General features: G+C 39.4%; 1 long non-coding RNA gene across 1 annotated transcript in view; it reads right to left on the reverse strand.

Moving 5' to 3' along the window:
- Window positions 1-15,582: 15,582 nt before the first annotated feature.
- Window positions 15,583-17,606, reverse strand: part of LOC117877927 — a 12,812-nt gene continuing 10,788 nt past the window's right edge. The window contains exon 5 of the long non-coding RNA XR_004645858.1: window positions 15,583-17,073. This is a non-coding gene — a long non-coding RNA (uncharacterized LOC117877927). The remainder of the gene's footprint in view (window positions 17,074-17,606) is intronic.

Consider the following 17,606-nt stretch of genomic DNA (forward strand, 5'->3'; position numbering starts at 1 on the left):
AAACAGGGAGTCTCCCAGCTTGGTCATGGCACCCAGGGATTCTAGGCTTCCAGTTCCATAGGCTGCTTAGAAGCTTTAGGAGCCAGGGCTGAGCTGGGAGCTTCAGAACTTGGGCTCTCAGGGTCAATCTCATTATTAAATTTTCAAAACAAAATGTTTCAATTATATCTAAACAAATTCATTTGGCTTTTCCTTTTAGTGAGAAAATTCAAAACTTCTGTTTTTCGTTTGGAAAAGGAATGACATTTTCTTTCAGAATTTCCCATGGAATAGAAATTCTTACTTTTGACCAACTCTGCTAGATAGTCCTCTTCCCAGGTGTATTCAGTAATATCTGATGACCACTGACTAAAAGAAGTAAACAGTAGCAAATATTTATATCAGTTCTAGGCGAGAGCAATCTAGATTCCATTCTATTTTTTATATAATCAACAGAATTGTTGTCTAAGTTAAGATTGCAGTGTCTTTATTGTTGGTGATGCATATGACAGGAAGAACCCAGCTTGGCTTTCAGATCTTAGGTTGAGTTTGCAGGACTGACTATCAGAAAAAAACAAAAGTTTTCTTTGCAAACTGAGCAGATTTTATCTGGAAATCAGCAAAAGAAACATGAAACCTCATGATACCAGTCCTAGAAAGTCACTTTTTTGAGCAGAACCATACTTTAAAAAATGACATAAGACGTGTATGGTGACAGGTATATTTTGCAGAAGATATTTAATTGTAATAATGTAAGTTATTGTGCAGGTTCCTTTATACTGTCGACATAGCACCATTCAAATAAAGTAAAATATTGCACTGAGTTCACACTTTCAACCCAATCTCTTGTACCTCAACTATAAGGATAGAAATTATTATAATTTAGTTGAGAATCCACTTTGAGCTTGAGACTGTACATTTGAGAAATCTCAGACCTTACTACTTTGAACATAAAATATCTTATTCATAGAAGTAAGATTTGAGCCTTTTTCCCGTCTTGGAGCTAAAATGTCTTGTGTTGGGGGTGCGGGGGGAGTAAGAAAAGTTCTGCTGGCATAGAGTAGTCTGCACCACTCACCAGTCTCCTGTTTGTACATCTGTAAATGCTTTGTTTAAATTAGAGTTTCACTCTTGTTTATTGCTAACTGGTAAAAATGGAGGCTTTGCTAACCAAATGATAGGGAAAACACTATCAACCTAAACTGTAACATATAACTGCCAACCCAGTCCCTCAAATGTAAATTTACAAAAGTCACATTGCCACTAGGCCAGAAGGGACACATTGTCAAGTCTGCAGGTATAATGAACCTAAAGAGGCAAGTATCAGGGGGTAGCCGTGTTAGTCTGTATCTACAAAAACAAGGAGTCTGGTGGCACCTTAAAGACTAACGAAAGCTTATGCCCAAATAAATCTGTTAGTCTTTAAGGTGCCACCAGACTCCTTCTTGTTTCTAAAGAGGCAGTTATTTACATTCCCTGACACCAGATCTTCATATGAAATAACTGCTCATAAGGGAAGTTGCTTTTGGTCTTGTGGTGAAGTAACTCCTGATACACAAGGTGACTCTTATATAAGAACAAAGTATTGGGAAGCAATTGCCACACACTTCTACATCTTTATCACATCCCTTTTCCTGTGTCACAGATTATTAGTAGAACTAGTTGAAAATTTTCCATCAAAACTCTCCCCCCCACCCCCGGCCCATTTCTGCCCCTGCATTAGAAAATGCCTTTCAGAGCATTTTGGTTGAAATTTTTCATTATAAAAAATAACAAAAATCATAGAAAATTTCAAGCCACGCAAATTTTTTTTCCATAGCATACTTAACTAGAGACAGACAAAAAAAGTTATTATCAAGAAGATGAGCAATCTCTTCTAATCCAGAAAACTATGTAAAATAGCCATTGCCACAGCATGTAGCACTGCTCCAAGATACGTATGATATCGCTCAGCATTTCCCCATGTGTGACTAAGCCCTTTAGTATGGACATTTTGTCTTCTCGGACCTTGTACTTTAGCTCAGATTTTTTTTTTTTAATTTTTGGAGACAAAGTACTGGTTTATGGTAAGGCACTGTTTTCTGGAGCTAAAACATACCAATATTTTTAAACTAAAATAGCACAGCAAGATCTGTGTGAATAGAGAAGAAAGAAAGAAATCAGCTGGTGAGCCATTAGTATTCACTTTACATGGTAAAAAACAAATATAGCTGTCATTTTCTAACATTCCCTATAGATAAATTGAAAATGTGTATCATTCTTTAACATAGTAAAGAAACAGAGAGCTGCCTATTACTCTGAGAGATATTACTTGTGTAATATATATTATCAAGGGAAAAAATGATCTATCTAGCTAGATGGCTTGAAGTTTCAAGCGTAGCTTATCATATCCCTGGATCATAAAAGACTCATTTGAACAAAAAAAACAGAAAATATTCAATTAAGAACGAACAAAATAAATGGCAATTGTTCCTATCTTCCTACACTACTCTGCTCTCACTATATTAGATACCAAAAGTAGTAGGTGTGTGTGGGTGTTTCAAAATTCTTGATAATATTGGAATTGGCTTGAGTGTTAAGATTCTTGAAATAGTTTATAACAGTGTACCATATTTTGTAAAGGGTGCCAATATAGTTGCGTGGGATTTTTTTTCCCCTGAAAATACACCTGTAAAACAGGAGAAAATTTTTACCATATCTTTCTTCTGGCTTGTAGCTGAGTCCATGAAAGTAAAGCAAAGAACATATCCTGATTTGCCAGTTTTCTCCCACAAATGCGAAACTTCTATGGATGTCTAATTTGCACGAGAGCAGTATAATGCTCAGCATGGTGCTGTTCCTTTTCAGAAGACCTGTACTGGGAGTCAGTCATGCTATAGACGGTTTTCTGTTTCACTCACTATACTCAGATCAAATAGTCATCCAGATTAATCCCTGGTCTAATTCCAGTGATTTAATGAATTTTAGTTTGAAGTTAGTGCTTGTAAAAAGTAGGAGACTGAATTATGCATAGAATGGGTACAACATAGGCAGCAAGTGTATAAACAATCAAGTTTCACACTGCCCTGCTAACATGCCTCATCTTTGACCTGCAAGGACCATCTGTAGAGGTACAAAGCTAGTTCAGCCTTGATGCCCGTAGCCTCTCTGCTGTGACTGCCATCTAGCCAACTGTACTGTCAGTTTATTGTCCTCCTGGAATTAGACTGAGCTCACCAAACTCCTTTCAAATGGGACACAACCAGCCATTAAACAGTAACAACTGTCAATTTCTACCAATCTGGGCAAGTTTTGAACCAAACAACTAGAGAGAGAAGGCTTTTTATCGTGTTACCTATCCCCGACATATTCACTCTTACTCAGCCCATACTTCTGACATTATATGCTTTTTTACTTGTCAAATCCATCTCTATTGTACAATGTACCTTGTTCTAACTTCCAAATACAGAGAAATATCCTAGTTAATCATTACCTTCAACAAAACTGGTCATTGCCAAGGAATAACCAATGTTTGGCAGAAATTCTAAGATTCCAACAGCTAATTGGACACCAATTGATGAGAAATCTGCACATTAGGGTAAATGCTGTCTTTTGGAATTAGGCTAAATATCAAGTACTCCTATCCAATCTGCCTTTGGATTGGTCATTGGTAGCATCAGCTTCCAGCAGTGCATTGATTATTCTTTAGTTAGTACTATTAACAGAAAGTAAGAGGCTTAATTTTGTTGGAGAAAAGCCCTTGTCCTGTCAAATTCTTTTCAGTGGTCAATACATGGCATTTGGCTTAAGAGATAACTGACAGAGAATTTATTCTGAATAACTAAAACGGTTACATACATTTCAGCCAATAGAATCTCCTTGCTAGCAGCTTTGGAAATGCAAGATATAAAGGTGTTCTAATTTGTAATATTTTAATCTTGTCAATTTAGAGTAGGAAACAAACTTTTTCATACAATATACTTGACAAGCATCTATTACAGCATTCCCCAGAAGCAAATTTCCAGTGTTTTCTTACAGAATGTCTTATTAAAAAGTTAATGAAAACAGAGTGTATCTTTGACAGATAAAATTACAAAATTAATGGAACAGGATAATCCATTGAGAGATGCAGCAACACATACCGTACTAAGAATCACATGCAAAGGAATGAGAAAAGAGGCACTTACATTATTGAAGGGGGAAATGAATGGTACTAATGATCACAGTTGCCAACTTTCACGTGGAAAATAAGCACTCTGACTTTCACAATAAGTCCAAAATCAAGCTAATCCCATTTCAAAACAAGGCCAAAACAAGCAAATCCCTAAGAACACCAACACTCTATGTGACTGTGGTGGGCCACTGTGCACCCTTGACTCTCTCCTCCTGCTTGCCCTTTGCCCCTGCTTGTCCCCCCTTGACCCTGCTTGCTGGGAGCTGATCAAAAACAAAAGAACAAGCTGCAACAAGCAACAAGCCAAAAATTAGCCAACAAGCAACTCACAAGCCAATAAAGCCAAAAACGAGCCCAATTTTTGCATTGTTTTCATGGGTTTAGCATGTTTGCTAGTGATATGTTTTGGAATTTTTTTCTCCCTATTATTAAATTATTATATTTTCCAGAGGCCTCTATCAGGATTGGGGCCCCTTTGTGTTACATGCTTTACAAACGCAAATGGAGAAAAGAAAATTCCCAAAGAAAATTCATTTTTATGTTCTACTTATAGTCAGAAGTACATTAATTGGATTTGAATACTAAGTAAAATTATCGTTATGCTCACTAACATTATATGCATGGAATTTTGTTACTATAGGAATTTCATTTCAATAAAGCACCACAAAATCATATTTACATAGTTTATTTGCAATTGCAGTTTCTTGTGCATTTCTATTATTACCACTTAATAACATTTGCTTCTCCCATGGAGAATTGATAGAATGTCACATAGCAGTAATCATTTCTTAGTTCCAGAAGTAAGACTTAATTGGTATTTTATTTTCACTTTAGACTATTAAAAGAGCTCTGTGGAGCTTGAAAGCTTGTGTCTTTCACCTACAGAAGTTGGTCCAATAAAAGAGATTACCTTACCCACCTGGTCTACTTTCTATACAGTTTTTCTGCTATCATCTTCTGAAATTAATTGAAACAGTCTATGCAATTCCATTTAGTAGGTATTTACAAAACATTTGAGAGCGAGAGAGAGAAAGAGAAAACAATAGTTTTTATGTCCTGATTTTGCTGCAGTAGAAGTCAATGGCTGAACTCCAACTGACTTTGAATTGATTTGGCCTTTGGTCTTCGATAGATACATACCGATACATAGCAAGCAAATTTCCAACCAAAGAGAAGAATATTTTTGAATAACCTACAAATCTTATGCTATCAAAAATACTGTAGATGCATGTTTTCTGTTGTCCAATTCTTAACAAAAGGGATATTTGGTTTTCATTTTATTGGTGATAGTCTGGCTCTGAAAATAGCTTTTACATTATTTCCTTACTGATTTTTTTATTGAATAAGAATCTATTTTCCATAATCTTCCTGGGATAAAACACTTGTTAGATTAGAACTATTAAGTTTGTCTGCAGACTTGGTATGCACTAAAAGAAGATAATATAATAAACCACAACCTTTGTGGCTTGCATTAGGCATGGCATTGTTTGAGGCTGTGACATTCCCATTGTGTCTCTATCTTTGGCATATAAATGTCTGACACTAATGATTTATGTTTTCATGCTTATTGAACATCCCCTCTTATTTTCTTTAAAAGAATCTTTTGGCTCACCTTGCTTCAAAACAGGTATGTCCCTTTTTTCTATACCCATTAGGAGATTAGCCAGGAAGAGTATGGCTGATTCAACCTTCCTGTCAAACCCCATCTTTAAAAGTGCTACTTAAGAAAGTAAAGTTTAATGCTTGGCTTGCGTACCTGAGCTCAGGTGGGAAAAAGAACATTCTTTGTTTTCTCAGAAGCAAAATCCTTAAAGTTTTCTTGATGACATCAGAATCCACTTCATTTATCTTAAATTCCACTTAGAAAATACTTACTGTATCTCATTATAGTAATGTGTACCTGCATAAAACTGTGGATAAATCAATCTTTTCCTTGTTTTCTTGGAGTGAAATATTCTGGTTATACAGTATATGCTTTTTCTTAACCCAATCTGATGGTACCTATTCTGACAAAAATTTTATTGAAGTCGATAGGACTTTAGCCCACGTAGAAACTGCAAAATCAGTCCTTTTATGTAAATAGGGTTGTTTGACACATTCAGCTTTTCAACATCTAGGTCTCAGCCTTCCAAAAAAACTGATGGAGTCCTCCTGTTGTGGGGAATTGCAGCAGTCTAATGTCCTTTGTTTCTGTTCTACTATTACATACTGTATTGTTAGTAGCCAACAGAATTTTCAATATTTGTTTTCTTGAGTCAGGAATCTTGCTCTGTATACATCTTATTTGTTATGATTCTATCAAAGTGGCTTTTCAGGCCAGAGACTCAAAATATTTAAGATTCCACTTTCTAAACCAATGTCTTATTGGTGTGCTGAAGGCCATCCTGTTTTACATTAATCTTTTCCAGGATACCTTGGATAGAATGGTCTGGGGAGAACTGCTCTTCTGTGAAAGGGTGTGTGGCCTCTGCAGAGTGAATTGGTTACAAGTCACAGTCTGGGGATTTTTACATCTTGATAAGGCATAAACAACAAGTAAACGAGATAAATACGGAGGCTGAGATTTTCAAAGTCAAATAGGAGATTTAGCCACAAAAACTCAAATGAAATGAGTGGAAGTTTTGTAGCTAAAACTCTCAGTTGGCTTTGAAAACCTCAGCCTGACAGCCCATATTATGTATAAAAAAGGGTATGATTACAGATGATCTGAATGGAAGTTAAAAAAATTCCACAAAGTTATTTTTTTACTTCCTTACATAATATTCAACTTCTAGTGTAGCCTGCATGAGTTTAGTTTGCATATTAAATACACAGATTTAGTGAATCACTTCCTATACTACCTGAGTAGTTCTAATACCCTTACCACTGTAGTATCTGAGTCCTTAGAGCCTGCTCTAGACTTTCAACTTTTAAGCATTCAAAAATTAATAGCAAATTAAAGAAAAAGAAAAATACTTAGTCTTCTATGGTTCCAGCTAATGTGACTATATATCCCAAAAGAAAAGATTATATACACAAGTTAGAGACTGTTTGCAAACATTACTGTTAATGTGTGCACCTTATCAACATACATTGATTTTAAACACATCCTTTAGTTTAAAAATTAAGCTTTGATTTTCTGCCTGGGAGACAAAAGAGAACATTAATAGCCATTGCTCATTGAGTGTACATTAGTTCATCTACAATGATCCTTTGTTTGTTACACCCTAACTTAAGATATTCCAAAGAATACTAAAGATGCTACCCCTCTGAAGCGTAAGAGGCATACTCAGTGTAAATAAATGTTTGCTATTAATTAAGTTCTGCTACTTGATGTCATTCTTTATAAAACAATGAAATTCTTGCAAGGCTACCAAAAAAACAACAACGATATCTAGTGTGTCAGTTTATTACCTGTCTAAAAATCATTATTTCTTTGTGGCAGCAGCGTCAAATTCAAGACATTATTTATAAGCTAGGAAAAATTATCTTTGCAGGGGCACATGACACAACCTTCAATTCCTAAATGAACCCAACAAAAATTCTTCATTGGGATGAGACTTTGCACTTGATCTTTCAGCCTTAAATGTAATTTTTGAGAAGGTTAATTGTGAGAGTGGCTTAAAACTGAGAGGCATATTCTGCCTATGTATAATCTATCTATTACTGCAATTCATTCCAGCAAACCTTAAAAAAAAAGTATGGTTGAGTGGTTGCATTTTACCTGTATGCAGATCATTAGAACCTTTTGATGGGTCATAGGTCAAATCTGAGATCTCACTGCAAATCTTGGAAGAACTACCCTATAAATGTCATGTCATGACCTTCAACTTCAATTTTAAGGGGAGTTCAAGTCTGACTGCTCATTCAGGATGGCATTATTATATATTGCTATTGTTATTATACACAGTTCCTTATAACTTTGCCAATTTTTTACCATTCAACTTGAAATTTTCCATGCCAGGTATCTACATGAGGCTGATTTTATTTTTATGTTTATTTTTAAGTTTCAGCAAAAATGGTTCAGCCATTTCTCAGAACAAGATTAGGGAAAAATACATTATTTTGACTTTGTTTAAAAAAAAAAAAATCTTACCTCTGTTTTACAAAGAATCTGCCACACCTTGTAGTGTAAAGGAGGTGCCTTTTGCTGTTCCTGGTTGTTTGTGTTTGGGTGGGTGGGTGCAGGAGGAGGAGTACTTCCAAATTTGGCCAAGATACATGCCTTTGAAAAATCTCAGTTCACACATACTAAGTAGAGACTTGTTAGAGTATGGCAGCTACATTGTTTGACACTTCTGTCTGCCCTGAGCCTGCTCCATGCCAGGGCTGCAGGGTCCGAGCAGGAATTTCCCTACAATTGTTGCCCACAGCTGCTGAGGGTTACTGTGGTACTAGGCACATGAACTGAGATCAGGAAGCCTATCTTTCCTGTACTCACAGTGCATACCTTGCTGGCTCCAAGGCACTGTGGAGAAGGAAATAGCCTGATTCATATGCAGAGGGGACAACAGCTGCACCTGGGGTGGGTAGAGGTGGGGCAGAAGAGAGAGTAGTTTGGGACATGGTGCCTGATAGAGTTGGGGATGGATTTGGACTTGGAGCTGTGGGAAGAGGCTGGACCTGGCTGAAGAAAGAGCTTGAACTGGGACCTAGGAGAGACTAGGACTGGTGGGGCAAGGAGATTAGGGGGTGGAGACTGGGACTTGGCGATAGAGCCAGCAGGGGAGACTAGGACTGTCTGGGCAAGGAGACTGTGACTGGGATGAGAAGTCTGAGGAGTGGAGACGGATTCAGATGAGAAACTGGTGGGGAGAGGATTGGAACAAGGACAAGCTGGAGTTGATGGGGTAGAAAGGGTCAGGCTTCAGGGAAGCAGGGGTAGAAGGGTATTTCCCAAACAGTGCACACTCCCTTCCAGAACCAAGAATAAATCCCAATATTCCTGAATCTTACCATTCCTCGGGTGGAGGATCTATCTCATCTCTGTTTGGTGCTAGTCAATGGGATGGCACTCTTCTACTGTTATCAGTTACACAGTTAGATCAAGTAGCATAGGTCTGTACTGTGGATCTAAAGGTTCTAATGTTGCTGACAACCCGTGTGGGTGGCTACACGATGGGATTTCTGTTATTTTCAGTTTGCTTTTTTTAAAACCTAGGACTTTATGCACACAAAATATGAATAAAGAACGTTAAAGTTGCAAAGTCAAGCATTCTAGGTTGGGAAATGAATACTGCGTACAGATGTGGTCTCCTCATCTCAGAAAAGATATACTGGCACTAGAAAAGGTTCAGAGAAGGGCAACTAAAATGATTAGGAGTTTGGAGAAAGTTGCATATGAGGAGAGATTAAAGAGGCTAGGACTTTTCAGCTTGGAAAAGAGGAGACTAAGGGGGGATATGATAGAGATATATAAAATTATGATTGATGTGGCGAAAGTAGATAAGGAAAAGTTATTTACTTATTCCCATAATACAAGAACTAGGGGCCACCAAATGAAATTAATAGGCAGCAGGTTTAAAACAAATAAAAGGAAGTTCTTCTTCACACAGTGCACAGTCAACTTGTGGAACTCCTTACCTGAGGAGGTTGTGAAGGCTAGGACTATAACAGTGTTTAAAAGAGAACTGGATAAATTCATGGAGGTTAAGTCCATTAATGGCTATTAGCCACAATGGGTAAGGAATGGTGTCCCTAGACTCTGTTTGTCAGAGGGTGGAGATGGATGGCAGGAGAGAGATCACTTGATCATTGCCTGTTAGGTTCACTCCCTCTGGGGCACCTGACATTGGCCACTGTTGGTAGACAGGATACTGGGCTAGATGGACCTTTGGTCTGACCCAATACGGCCGTTCTTATGTAAATGCCAGAATTATGGTTGCCTGTGCAAACTGAGTTTGGCCCCCTTTTGCACATGCCTTATCATTAGCACTAAGCGGGAACTGGAATTTCTGTGCTGTGGAAAATTTAGCATTTCCAAAACAAATTTCATTCCAAATCAGCTGGGCAGTCCAGGGTGCTGGCCACCTGTAGAGACATGCAACCTGGATGGCTGGCACCCTGGAGACTCAACCATGCAGGGAGATGGCTAACCCATTGACCTGCGTGCCTGTGAGATGGGCAGCCAGGGAAGCCAGCTATTTGGGGAGTCAACCACCCAAGAAGAGTGGGAGCTTGAGGAGCCTACTAGGTGGGCAGCTGGGAAGTAGACAGGCTGGCCTGCTTGGTTTCTGCCAAATGTTCTGATGTAATCAACATTTTCTTGTGGTGGAATGTTTTGATTCTGTTGAATCAGCATTTTCCCACAGAAAACTGTTCTGTAGGAAAATTTTCAACGAGCTCTAATTATGATACAGTCTTTAATTGCATGATCACATATTATTTTTTCCACAGGACCCCTGCTTCATTCAGCACACAGGATGGATCTGCTCTAAGGATGAATCAGGGTTGTGTAGTAAAGGGTGTTGTTTTCTGAAGGATCCTTGGCTCATTTGTTGCAGACTTTGGAAGGTGTGTTGTGAATGAGGCAGGGGACTGCAGAAAGAGAGAGGACGGTCTCATGGCTAAGGCAGTTGAATGCCACCTTAGGGAATTGCATTCTACTCCTGTATTTGACACAAAGTACCTATGTGATGCTGGGCAAATCACATAAACCAGACTTTTTACAGATAGCCGCTGTCTGGGGGCCAACTTGAGACCTGGGGCTTGATTTGTAGAAGGGCTTAGCACTCACAATTGCAATTGAAGTCAATGGCAGTTCTGCTTTGAACTTAAACTGCTTTATAATTGTAAGTACTCTCAAAAATCCGGGCCTAAAATATCTCAAATTCAGCACCCAAAATTGTGTACATTTTGACCTTAATTTCTCTGTGCCTCAGTTCTCCATATGCAGGACAATACCATCCCTTCTCCTCATAGATGTGTAATGAAGATAATTTAAGTAATGCCTGTGAAGCACTCAGATACTACAGCAATGAGCACCATACAACAGTCCACTGGGAAATCTTTAATTCTGTCTTCAGAGCAGAGTTAGAACAGTACGCAGTAAATAGCGCATGGGCCATCCATTGAACAATGAGGATAAAACAAAATATCAAATAGCTGCTCATTGAGTGAGCACTGTCCATCTTGTGCACTGAATGAGGAATGAGCCCTGTGAAAAAAACAGTATGTATTTATGTAATTAAAGATAGTCCTAATTATGATTCAGTCAAAACATTTCTGATGGAACAGTTTTCCACCAGAAAATGGTAATTCTACGAAATTGAAACATTTAATTGGAAAGTTTTGATTTCATCAAAATCAACATGTAATTATTGAAATATTTCTTTCAATAAGACAAAATGGTTCATTTTGATTTTATCATTTTTTTATGTATAACATAATATGATAAAGTTGAAATGTTTCACAACCTGAACTTCATAGATGTTCTGACCAGAGAAGGAGGGGAAGACAAGATATCTGTATCTCCATGCCTGTGTCCGGAGCAATGAATGACATGTGAATCTATGATTCCTGCTATATTCCTCCTTGTGTGTCACTTTTCATCCCCATGTTATTCCACCTACTTCTCTCTTATTTCTCCTTTTGCCTTCTGTCTAGTCAGCACAAGCTTAACCTTGCAACGCTTTGCTAAGATCAGTTTGGCAAGCTCAAAACAATTCTTTCTAATTCCAGGAGTGGCTAGTTATATTCTCTCTCAGTATTTACATGGTCCTAATCAGGGCTTGCATCCTAAAATAAGAAGTGCCAAAACCACAGAGGAGGTGTAAAATAACTCTGAATGGGACTGAAGTGCATACTTGAGGGAGGGGCAGTGGGAAGCCCTGAGAGAGAGCAGAGGGGAGTTGGGAGGAAGATGGGGCAGTGGAGGAGTTGGTGGAGGTTGAGGAGAGCAGGGGGTGATTTCCCACAAAGCCCATCCTGTCCACCCCCCCCTCCTACTTTTACCTGGTGTGTGGGGTGGGGTGGGCTCTACTGTCTGCCCAGCTCCTGACATCACTAGCCTCTGGCTCCATTCCAGATGCTCTGCAACTCCAGCCCCCATGCTCCAAGGCCTGGTCCCAGCTGCATTATCCTGTGGTTCCTCCATATTGATCCACTATCAAGTGCCCCATGCTCAGGACCAGCACTGGCACCTGTTGGCTTGGAGGACACCCTGCAGCTGGGGAGGGAAAGGGATTGCCTGGCCCAGGACTGGCTCTCCTCACTGGGCACTAGCGCTAGAGTCCCACACCTGGAGGCTGGGAAGTGGGTATAATTAGCAGAGGTACCAGAATGCTGTTCCAGATCCCTAAAAACTTCCAGAATGGCGTTCTGGCATGAATCGAGTGCTGGTCCTAATCATTATAGTATCTGAATATCTCACAATTATTAATGGATTTTATTCCCCCAATGCCCCTGTTAGAAAGGAAGTGCCATCCCCTTTTAACAGGTGGGGAACAGAGGTACAGAGAAGATGGAGTGATTTTTCCCAATATCAGACAGGGAAGTCTGTGGCTCAACTGGGAATTGTAGCCCAGACAGGTGTCCTCTCCACTAGACCATCCTTTCTACCTTGGTTTGTGTGCTGTGCCCCGACTCTTCTAGTTCCAACCATAGGTGCCAACTCCATGGATGCTCAGGGGCTCAAGCACCCATGGAGAAAAAATAGGGGTTGCTCAGTACCCACAGGGCTGGCCAGGGTTGCTGCTCTGGTGGTCCTGGGGCTAGCTACCAATCAGCTGTTCAGCAGCTGGCCCTAAGCTCCCAGCAGCTCTTCAGCAGTTGCCCTGCGGATCAGCTGTTGAATCATAGAATCCTAGAATATCAGGGTTGGAAGGGACTTCAGGAGGTCATCTAGTCCAACCCTTGCTCAAAGCAGGACCAATTCCCAACTAAATCATCCAAGCCAGGGCTTTGTCAAGCCTGACCTTAAAAACCTCTAAGAAAGGAAATTCCACCACGTCCCTAGGTAACCCATTCCAGTGCTTCACCACCCTCCTAGTGAAAAAGTTTTTCCTAATATCCAACCTAAACCTCCCCCACTGCAACTTGAGACCATTACTCCTTATTCTGTCAACTGGTACCACTGAGAACAGTTTAGATCCATCTTCTTTGGAACCCCCTTTCAAGTAGTTGAAAGCAGCTATCAAATCCCCCCCTCATTCTTCTCTTCTGCAGACTAAACAATCCCAGTTCCCTCAGCCTCGACTCATAAGTCATGTGCTCCAGACCCCTAATCATTTTTGTTGCCCTCTGCTGGACTCCCTCCAATTTTTCCACATCCTTCTTGTCGTGTGGGCCCCAAAACTGGACACAGTACTCCAGATGAGGCCTCACCAATGTCGAATAGAGGGGAACGATCAAGTCCCTCGATGTGCTGGCAGTGCCCCTACTTATACAGCCCAAAATGCCGCTAGCCTTCTTGGAAACAAGGGCACACTGTTGACTCGTATCCAGCTTCTCATCCACTGTAACCCCTAGGTCCTTTTCTGCAGAACTGCTTCCTAGCCATTCGGTCCCTAGTCTGTAACAGTGAATGGGATTCTTCCATCCTAAGTACAGGACTCTGCACTTGTCCTTGTTGAACTTCATCAGGTTTCTTTTGGCCCAATCCTCTAATTTGACTAGGTCCCTCTGTATCCTATCCCTACCCTCCAGCGTATCTACCACTCCTCGCAGTTTAGTTTCATGTGCAAACTTGCTGAGAGTGCAGTCCACGCCATCCTCCAGATCATTAATGAAGATATTGAACAAAACCGGCCCCAGGACTGACCCTTGGGGCACTCCGCTTGAAACTGGCTGCCAACTAGACATGGAGCCATTGATCACTACCCATTGAGCCCGACGATCTAGCCAGCTTTCTATCCACCTTATAGTCCATTCATCCATCCCATACTTCTTTAACTTGCTGGCAAGAATACTGTGGGAGACTGTTGATTGGGGCTTGATACTGTTGATAGGGGCTTGCCTTGCCCCTGCACTAGCTCCTCTCTGCCCTTAAGGTAGGAGGGGGCAGAAAGGAGCCAGCGATGGGGGGGAGGTGCTTGGAGAAGGGACTTCGGAGGAGGGGGTGGAGTGGGGGCAGGAAGAGGTGGAGTGGGGGTGTGGCCCCGGGGAAGGGGGCAGAGCCAGTGTGGGGCACCCACCGGCAAAACAAAAAGTCAGTGCCTACTAAACTGTAAGAATCATAAAAGCTGCACTTTCCTCTATCTTGTGTTCTCCCTTTCCCCATCTGTGTGCATTTGTCTTAAGTACAGGATCGAATTTTAACAACAAAACCTAAGAGCTACCATTTAAAATGGGCTCTCTTTCCCAGCAATAACTGCTGATGCAGTTTAAGAAATTTCCAAGGAAGATATTTAACCCTTTAAAAGATTGTATACAAAGAGAGATGGATTAACACAAAGGAGGTAGTTAAAAAAACGAAGTAACTCTTCATTTTAAGTTTTAATTATTTTCCCTCTTGCTTTTATTTTGTGTGCTTAATAAATATCAAGAAAAATGATTTTGTTTGGTGGTTTACAAGATACAAAATTGAGATCCTGCCAACAGAACTCCAAAACTAAATTACTGGCATTATAAAGTAATAGAGTAATAAAAATGGTTACTTAAAATTTATAAACCTCTGAAAAACTCTCTCTTGATTTTCACAACAGAGGGATCTGAACAAAGTTTTACTTGTCTACTGTGGGGAACTGAAATGTATCAGGGATAAATATATACAGTTTTTTAAGGTTTGATGCTAACCAAAATATTAGAGGTGTATTTCAGTGCAAAGCATTCCAGTGATTCTCCAAGTAAGTTTAGATTTGAAGCTTATATAGGATACATATGTCCTTTCACACTTTAAATTTTTGATTTTTTTTTTAGAAATGTTTGCTAAATTACCATCAGTTGAATTTAAAGATTATCTGAATCTGATTTTTACAAGGAAGTTTCTTCCAGAGCTTAATCTGATATATTTTCTGAAACTAGGCTTAGACCAAGTTTATAATCCCCTAACAGCACTTCTCATGGTGGGTTGGTGCAGAAATGATGGCATTAAGATATGGCAGCATTTTTCTTATGGTAAGATTCACACAAGTAGGAGCTTGCCACTTATGTTTTCCAAGATAAGTTTGATGATTAGCCTGTAAATCAGGACTGATTTTTGTGTAGATCCTATTACTTTCAATCTCAGAGCAATCATTTCATTTTCTTTCATAGCTATTATAAATATATAGCAAATATTTTTGTGTACCATTTTTTCCCCTTGTAAAAAACAGAAATTTCTGAACTCCAGAGAGCCTGCTATATGTTTTATGAAAATGTCACAGATCTAATATAGCATGAGAGACTTGCGTGGTTTTTTTTTTATTTTACTGGTTGACCCACAAGGTGGCACTAAAGAGAAAAGTGACAATTTTCCTAATAAAATGTGAAAACCAAAGCCAGCATGCCATATGCTGAATCAATATTATGTTAATTAGAAACATGCTTCCTTCATTGTCAATTAAATTTTATTTTGTGAAAGTCCTTAAAGCTACATAATTGCAAAAATGGTTCATTTTCCCCAACTCAAAAGTTAAATTTTAAAGAAAATGAGAAAGATCTAGGTAATTTACTAATCATAATTCCAGAATCTCAGATATGAAAATTGTGTCCAAACTGTACTTAAATAATGTTTTTTCTGCTCTAAGAAATAAAGGAATTCAAATGAGGAAAAAACCAAAAAGGCTTAAACTCTTTAAAAATAGTCACTTTTGATACCAACACAAATTTAGTGTAAGTGATACCACACCAAAAATTATTTATCCCCCGATATCTAAATATTATTTATAAGAATATTTGGATTGGTCATTTATTTCACTTCTAGTATGTAAGATCATCTTTATCACTTTACTCTTTTAAAATAATATAATCCATTTATAAATTGTACAGATATTTAATTAAGAATGTTGTAGACTTAAGGAATTCAATTCTGGACCCTTAGAAGTCAATGGGAATTTTGCCATTGGAGTCGAAGAGAGTTTTGACATTAACTTCACAAGGACAGGATTTCACTCAGGGTCTCTGAAAATGACCCTCTTAATGAGCTCAGAGCTAGAAACAGGAGGGCAGATTAATAGTTTCCCAGCAGGAAATATAGCATTTGCTTCCAGTCTTGACCGGTCCTGAGATCTCAGACCTTAAAGTTATAACATTATTAAATAAAGAAAATCTATTTTCAGTAATTTCTAGAGGCTTCTAAAGTTGTCTAGTTATAATTTTTCGCTACCTGTGAGACTTGCATTGATGGACACACAGTACTACCAAGGATGCCAGTCCTTACAGGCAGAGGGATGTTAAAGCGATACTAATACATTAAAAAAACAACCTTTAAAACGATTCTGAAATAATGATTCTATAAGATTAGTGGTATATACAGAATACCTGATGATGTGGTGTGGGACCTACTATAATGTATTAGCTGTACATTTTATCATTTGATGTTTAATCAAGCATCACTGGCAGACTTAGGACCCTCTGTTTGCAAAATCCCCAGTGAAGTCAATAGGATCCCACGTGTAGAAAGCTGTCAAGATAGGGCCCTACATCTATTAGTGATGGCCAGTTACATAGTTATACATGTTATAAATTGATATTATATTATTGTTTAATGCTGATGATGTGCTAATAAAATTTATCACTGAAAACATAAAACAACTTTATGCAAATCCTGCACGTGTTAGCTGCCATGTTTGTGGCATCTATTGCACCAGCGCTGCAATAGCTGTTTGGACAAGAGAGTGGGAAAGGCTTAAATCCATTCATCTTGCAGGTTGTTCAGCCACTTCATTCAACTCATTTAATCCAATCAATTTACCTGAGCCCTGTGGAGATGGGGAAGTGGTGTCAGGGATGATGCTGGCAGTCCTTAGTCACATCTCTGCACACAGGCGGCCTTTCGGTGTTGGTTCTTCTCCACAGATCAGAGCAGATATGGAGGCCACATCCTCCTGAGGTGACAGAGCAGGCCTTTTTAGACGCAGTGCTGCTCTCCCCAGTTGGGAGGTGTGGGAGGGAGGCAGGGGAGGAAGGGAGTGAAAAGGAACTCTGATCACAGCCTGTCCTTTCTGTACCTGTCAGGCTATTGCTCCTGGCTGGGCATCCAACTAAGCAGTCGAAATAAAAAGAAGATTCACAGACTGACATTTGGATCATGGAATGTCAGAATTCTTCTTGACCGTGACTAAAGTCTGGAATGAAGAACAGCCCTTACTGGCAAAACACTTATGAGGTATAACATAGACATTGCTGCCCTTAGTGAAACCAGTCTTGCTGATAAAAAGCAACAGAGGGTCCTGTGGCACCTTTGAGACTAACAGAAGTACTGGGAGCATAAGCTTTCGTGGGTAAGAACCTCACTTCTTCAGATGCAAGTAATGGAAATCTCCAGAGGCAGGTATATATCAGTGTGGAGATAACGAGGTTAGTTCAATCAGGGAGGGTGAGGTGCTCTGCTAGCAGTTGAGGTGTGAACACCAAG

Source organism: Trachemys scripta, chromosome 1 (genome assembly GCF_013100865.1).
Source record: "Trachemys scripta elegans isolate TJP31775 chromosome 1, CAS_Tse_1.0, whole genome shotgun sequence".
Taxonomy (NCBI): Eukaryota; Metazoa; Chordata; order Testudines; family Emydidae; genus Trachemys; species Trachemys scripta.